Raw genomic sequence first — 6,943 nt, 5'->3', positions numbered from 1 at the left:
CTCGGGCTCCTGCTTTCTCCTTAGCTGGGTCCCACTCTGGCCCAGGTAGTTCCAGCTCACACAGATGATGGGATTCCCTGCCCTGGTGACTCCCTCATTACACTGCCTGGCCTGTCAGTTGGGCTAACTTTGGAGCTTTGGCCTCTCCCCATTGTCCCTGGGGACTGTCAGTCTTAGGGTCCTGATTTCCTATTGATCCTTCCCCCTTCTATTGGTCCTGGGAACTAGCCAACCAAAAACCCACTGAGCTTTAGTAAGGGGCCAACAGTCCCTTACACGAACCAGCCCCATGAGGGTCACCGATGTGCAGAGACAACATCACAAGTTGGTCCCATGGTGTAATAGGCAGCACTCAGGACTCTGAATCCTGCAATCTGAGTTCAAATCTCAGTGGGACCTTATGGCAAACCTCTAGAGCTCACAGTGTTCAAGTTCCTTGTCTTCAGCTGTACAAAAGCAAATCTTTCTCCTTCTGCTGGGTGACTTGCCCAGTAGGGCCTGGTTGTGATGGCCCTGATGGGTTGGGGCTCTAGAACTTACTACTCTGGTTGCTGATACCTGTGGTTTGACCAGATGCTTGGGATGCCCACAGCTTCACCTGATGCCCACAAGTTTGGTCATTTTGCTTGCAGCCACATAGAATCATAGAATATTAGGATTGGAAGGAACCTCAGAAGGTCATCTAGTCCAACCCCCTGCTCAAAAGCAGGACCAATCCCCAGATTTTTACCCCAGTTCCCCAAAATGCCCCCTCAAGGATTGAACTCACAACCCTGGGTTTAGCAGGCCAATGCTCAAACCACTGAGTTATCCCTCCCCGCCTCTTGTCCACATGGCACTTGAAGGAAGGAGTGCCAGGGCCAGGCTTGATAGTCAGGGCTAGGCAGGAGGGTGGAAGAGTCCCAGGCTGGAGCCCAATGCACCTTTCCTGCTCTGGGCATCTAGAGCAGAGGTGGCTGGTGCTGACAGCTCCAAGGGAAGGCTTAAAAGCTAGAGAGCAACTGAGGGAGGGGCAAGAGAAGAGGAGGACCATGCCTATGCGTGGCCAGCAGACAGCCACAAAGACACCCAGCCAGGCTGCTCCCTGACATGCCAAACCCCCTGAAGACGTGCTTAATACACTCAGTGATCAGCAGGAAAACCTGTCAAAATGTGTGTGCGAGGAGAACCTGCTTGGCCTGGAAGGGAGCGAGGAAAAAGAGCGAGTGAAAAGAATAACCAGCGAGAGAGCGAGAGCAGAAAGAACATGGAAGGCAGAGAAAGAAATAAAGGGAGAGAGAAAAATAGAAAAAGAAGGAAAGAAAGGAAGAGCATGAAAGGTAGAGGGGGAAAAAGAAAGCAAGAACATGCAAGCTAGAGAAGGAAAGGAATGAAAAAGAACGAATGAACCACAAGCGCTAGTTGAAGCTGGAATGGGACAGGCAGAGAAAGGACAGACTGACCCGTGAAGCAAGGTTGCACCCCAGATTCTCCATGTTGGGGGCACAGGCCCCTATTTCCATCCTGGCCCTGCTTGGGGGAACCATGCATAGGTGCCTATTGGTACCCCCATGCTCTGTGGAGGGAGGCAAGGCCCCCGCATACCCACAGGGCCACTGAAAGCGGGTTCAGGCCCGGTGAAAATTTTTTTCAGGCCCCCCAGCAAGGTGGACTAGCTAAACAGGGCAATGAAGCCAGGAAAACTAGGCCTTGGGCCCTCTTCTGGACCACCGGGCCCCGGTAATTTGTACCTGCTTTCCCCTTGCATGGTAATGGTGGTGCACTCACGCACTGCCACGCCTTTTAGTATTGTGACTATTTATCTGTACAACAGCAGCACCTACAGAGAGCGGGGCAGAGTCAAACCCCTGTTGTGCCAGGGGCTGCACAGACACAGAGACAGTCTCTGCCCTAGCTGAGATCAGGGCCCTGTTGGGCCAGGTGCTGCCCAGACACAGCGAGAGATAGGCCATGCCCCAGAGAGTTTAAAGGCTCCATACCCAAAAAGTGGGAGGAGAAACAGAGGCGCAGGGTCACACAGCAGCACTGAGAGTAGAACCCAGGAGTCCTGGCTCCTCTTGCTCTAACCACTAGACCCCACTCTGCTCTCAGAGATGGGGCTAGAACCCAGGAGTCCTGGCTCCCCAAAAAGGGGGGGAATGGGGTCTAGTGGTTAGAGGAAGGGAGGCTGGGAGCCAGGACTCCTGGGTTCCATTTCCAGTGCTGGGATCAGGCACCAGTGCTCCAAGCATGTGCTTGGCGATGGCACTCCAGCCCCTGCCCCCTCTTTTTTTGGAGGGGGGGGTGCACAAAAAGCCAGGAGCCAGCCCTGAACCAAGATGTTCCCTGTCAGCTGAGGCTTTCAGGCTGAGCTGGAACTGACCCTGCAATTCTGGCTTCAGTAGCAGTGTTAGGCCTGAATAAAGATATAGCAGACAAAACCAGGTATGCCAACCTGACCAAAGTCAGGCTAACAGAGGTTTGTGGGTAATCCCTGAGTGGAAAACACTGAGAAGCAGCAGCATGTCTCACAAGCGCTGGGAAAAAGTAAGATAAAAGAGAAGCTGCATTCCTGGCATAGTACCAGATGTGCTGTGTTCGGGCAGCTCTTCGAAGAACTGATAAGAGCCCTAGTTTCCCAGCCTCCTTGTTTTCACTCCCTGGTTTTGTTCTTTGTTTGTTTTTAACTCCCCTACATTTCTAACTTTAGGCATGCATGTATACTAAAGGTGTCTAGTTTCTAGTTGTTAGAAGAAGGGGGTGGGTTGCTCCAGTGAATAATTTATGACGCGACGGAACTGTCTATATAGGCTTATACTAAAATGTAAAGAGGGGGCTGGTTCTCTCGGGAGACGAGCTGCTCTCTATTGATGCGTGCACTTGTCAATAAAGAGCTTTTGATTGGACCTTGCTGGTGTTGCCTGTCTCTCTCGCGGTCAAACAACGAACTTTGCCGTCTGGGGTAGAGTCCCTGACAGCAGGATGGCGCTCACGGCAGCCTGAGGTGCACAGGCTGGACTGCAGTTCAGGCTGCCCTGCCGCTGGGGAGCGGGAGCGTCACCCCCGTAGGGCGGCTCCAGGCACCAGCAAAGCAAGCACCTGCTTGGGGCAGCCCATTTGCAAGGGCAGCATGGGAGCTGAGAACCAATAGGGGGCTCTGGGAGCTGTAGTTCCTTGGTTAGCTCCCTGCCTATAGAGCCAGCCCTGGAGCAGGGAAAGAACTACATTTCCCAGCATTCCCTTGGCCACTACCAACTGGAAAAGAAGGAGGGGGGCCTCATGCGGCAGCATGCTGTGAGTGGAGAGTTGCACTGTGAATGGAGGAAGACCATATTTTAACATTCAAAGAACAGGACACTCCAGGGGGAGGGAAACCCCACCCTGCCGCCATCCACTCCCTCCGACTGCCGCCCACAGAAACCCCAACCCATCCAATCCCCCTGCTCCCTGTCCCCTGATCACCCCCTCCCGGGACCCCTGCCCCTAACTGCCCCTTGGAACCTCAGCCCCTATCTAAGCCTCCCTTCTCCTTGTCCTCAACAGCCCCCTCCTGAGACCCCCCTAACTCCCCCCCCAGGACCCCACCCCCTACCTGTCCAACCGCTGCCTGTCCCCTGACTGCCCCACCAATGCTCTGCCCCATCCAACACCCCCTGCTCCTTGACTGCCCCCCTGGAACCTCATACCGCTTCTCCAACACCCCAGCCCCCTTACTGTGCCACTCAGACCAGCTTGTCTGGCTCCGTGCAGCTCCAGACACGCTGCCGCATACATGCTGCCATTCTCCCCCGCAGAGCCCACAGCCCCCCCCGACACACAAACACACACACACACACACACCCAGCACCTGCCTTCCAGATTTGAACACCTCAAAAATCAGAAGTGCTCAAGCTCAGTTTGGGCAGCTGGTACTTCATTTCTCCCAAATCAAATATACTGATCCACTGTAACTTGCTGTAGAAAAAGTAGGATAAAATTGAGCAAGAAATGCTTCCCAGTGGTTATTAGGACTGGAATTGCTATTTTCAACAGCCATTGCCTTTTTTTTGTTTGTTTGTTTGTTTGTTTGTTTGTTTAAAAGGAAGACAGTGATATTGCATTGGGAAATTCCCCATAGAAAGAAAGAGTGGAACAAAAGAATAATAAAGGCATCTCAACTTTTCCTCATTTATGGAGGACAGTCTTATAATATGCATCCAGATATCTTCCAATCACACAAGCTGAAAATTGTTCCACTTTACTGCACTTCTATAACCATGTGGGAACCAATCCTGTCTGTGTTTTTGCACATCCAAAATTCCTGCTGAATGACCTGCCCTGGGAGCAAATTACCAGTGATCCAGGGCTGCGGCGGAAGGAGGGTGCAGGTGGAGATGGGGGAGAGCCTAGGGCTGGGGTGGCAGGAAGTTGAGGGGGCACTGCTGGGGAGGAGGCCAGGGCTGGGGCAGCAGCGGGGTGGGGGGAGGGCACTGGTGGAGGGGAAAGGGGGAAGCCCAGCACTGGGGCAGCAGGCAGGTGCGGGGTGGGGGGACCCTAGGGCTGGGATGGGGGGGAGACTTTTTTTTGCTTGGGGAGGCAAAAAACCTAGAGCCGGCCCTGACCCCTTGATTAGGGGGCTGGAAGACATGACTTATAAGGAGAGGCTGAGGGAACTGGGATTGTTTAGTCTGCAGAACAGAAAAATGAGGGGGGATTTGATCGCTGCTTTCAACTACCTGAAAGGGGGTTCCAAAGAGGATGGATCTAGACTGTTCTCAGTGGTAACAGATGACAAAACAAGGAGCTATGGTCCCAAGTTCGGTGGGGAAGTTTAGGTTGGATATTAGGGAAACTCTTTTTCACCGAGGAGGGTGGTGAAGCATTGGAATGGGTTCCCTAGGGAGGTGCTGGAATCTCCTTCTTTAGAGGTTTTTAAGGTCAGGCTTGACAAAGCCCTGTCTGGGATGATTTAGTTGGGGATTAGGTTGGACTAGATGACCTCCTGAGCTACTTTGCAGCAGAGGCAGACCAAGCAGCAGGTACAATGCGGGGTCGCACCCCGGCCGGCAGATAGAATCTCATGTCCGAGATCCTGGTTCCTGTTCCTTTGCAAAGTGTGTGCTTTTGCTCCGGATTTGAGCTGTGGGCCAAGTGCCTCTGACTTCTCGTCCGGGCTCCATCCTCCATTTTATTTCCCCTCCCACAGGCAGCACCTCTCAGCATGGGCTTCCCAGGGCTGGGCTCTTAAAGGCACAGGCATCCCACTGCCTAGACACTGCAGCTCCTCTCTGATGTAACTTACTCAGGTGCTGCAGTAGGAGACAATTCAGTGAAACTGGGCATTCCCTATACGCCTCCCCAATCAGGGGGCTGTGCACCCCCTTCCCCGAATTTCCCCAACACCCCCTCCCTCAGTGGTCAGGTAGTTACATGCAGCGTTGCCAATATTGTCATTGGTTGCAAATTTGAATGGAAATTGAAACGTTAACACACACTTTAAAAGCAGATACAACGTCTGAAAACTACTTGTACCTGAGAAAGTAAAATAGGTTTGGAAAGTCTGGACAAAGCCGGGTTTCCTCACCCAGCTGTTGTGTTTGCTGACAATGTGGGTGCATTGGCTTCGGCAGTGTTGGCCAACCTTAGAATTTCAAATGATGATTTGTAAGCGAGGTGTGAATGAGCTCTCCCCTGACAGCTACTGATGACCAGGGTTGGGAGGAGGCTTTGGGACCAGACTGTATTTACATGAACTAACCTACTCTGCTGAGGTATCCAGCGGACAGAGCTGGGCTGCCTCTGCTCTAGGTGCCCGGAGGAGGGAAGGTGTGTGGGGCTCCAGCCTGAGGCTCTTCCTCCCTCCTGCCAAGCCCTGACTATTAATCCCAGCCCTGGCACTCCTTTCTTCAAGCGCCATGTGGGCCAGAGGAAAAGTGTGGTAGGAAGCACAAGGGCCAAGCTTGTGAACATCAGGTGTAGCAGCAAGAATCCCAACTATCAGGGTAGCAAGTTCTAGAGCCCTAACCCATTGTGGCCATCCCAGCCAAAGACCTAGGAGGTGTGAGTCACCCAGCAGGAGGGGAAAGATTCACTCTTACACAGCTGGAGACGGGGAAGTTGAGCTCTGAAGCTTTACCACAAGCATCGGTAGCAAGTTTGTAGAAATTTTGGTTGTGCCCAGAACCCGCCCCCCAACTCCGCCCCCCAAACTCCACCCCCACCTGCCTAAGGCTCTGGGAGGGGATTTAGGGTGGAGGTCTGGGGAGCAGATCCTGGGCTGGGCATTAGGGTGCAGGAGGGGTGCAAGGTTCAGGCTTTAGGATGGAGTTTGGGTGCAAGGTGCAGGCTCTAGCAGGGTTGTAGGAAGCGGTGAGAGGTGCAGGCTCTGGGGGTGGGAAGGAGTGCACCCTCTGGGAGGGAGCATGGGGCTGAGGATGAGGAATTCATGATGCAGGAGGGGCCTCAGGACTGGGGCAGAGTATCAGGGTTCAGAGGGAGCTCAGGGTTGGTGGTGTTGGAGAGGCTCAGGGCAGCCTGCACTAGGACTCTGGGGCAGCAGTTCTGCCCAGAATCCCTCTACTCCAGCAGCAGGAGCAGGCAGGAGACAGGCCCATGCTTTTTTTGTCAGGCAGGGATGCAGCGCAGCAGGGGGGGACATGCAGGGGCAGGGGCCAGGGGAAGAGACCCAGCTCCAAATATTGCTGGAGCAGGGCCCCCAGCCCTGAATATTCCTGGAGCCCGAGCACCACAAATGTATATAACCTGCCGCCTATGACCACCAGCCAACCAAGGTCCCACTGAGATTTGAACTCAGATTACCGGATTCAGAGTCCTGAGTGCTGCCCATTACACCATGGGACCAGCCTGTGCTGCCTTTTTTGCACATCGGTGACCCTCATGGGGCTGGCTTGTGTAAGGGGGCTCTTGGCTCTTTACTAAAACTTAGTGTGTGTGGGAGGGGGTTGGTTGGCTAGTTCCCAGCACC

The 6,943-nt window shown here is 53.7% G+C and overlaps 1 non-coding gene across 1 annotated transcript; it reads left to right on the top strand.

Annotated features, from left to right (window-relative positions):
- The first annotated feature begins 327 nt into the window (after window positions 1-327).
- Window positions 328-399, top strand: TRNAQ-CUG (transfer RNA glutamine (anticodon CUG)). Its single transcript has one exon. It is a non-coding gene; the product is annotated as a tRNA-Gln (tRNA).
- Window positions 400-6,943: the final 6,544 nt, after the last annotated feature.

Source organism: Gopherus flavomarginatus (genome assembly GCF_025201925.1).
Source record: "Gopherus flavomarginatus isolate rGopFla2 chromosome 13 unlocalized genomic scaffold, rGopFla2.mat.asm SUPER_13_unloc_1, whole genome shotgun sequence".
NCBI lineage: Eukaryota > Metazoa > Chordata > Testudines > Testudinidae > Gopherus > Gopherus flavomarginatus.
Note: the sequence above shows the minus strand (reverse complement) of the source record. Positions and strands in the feature narration are given on the sequence as shown.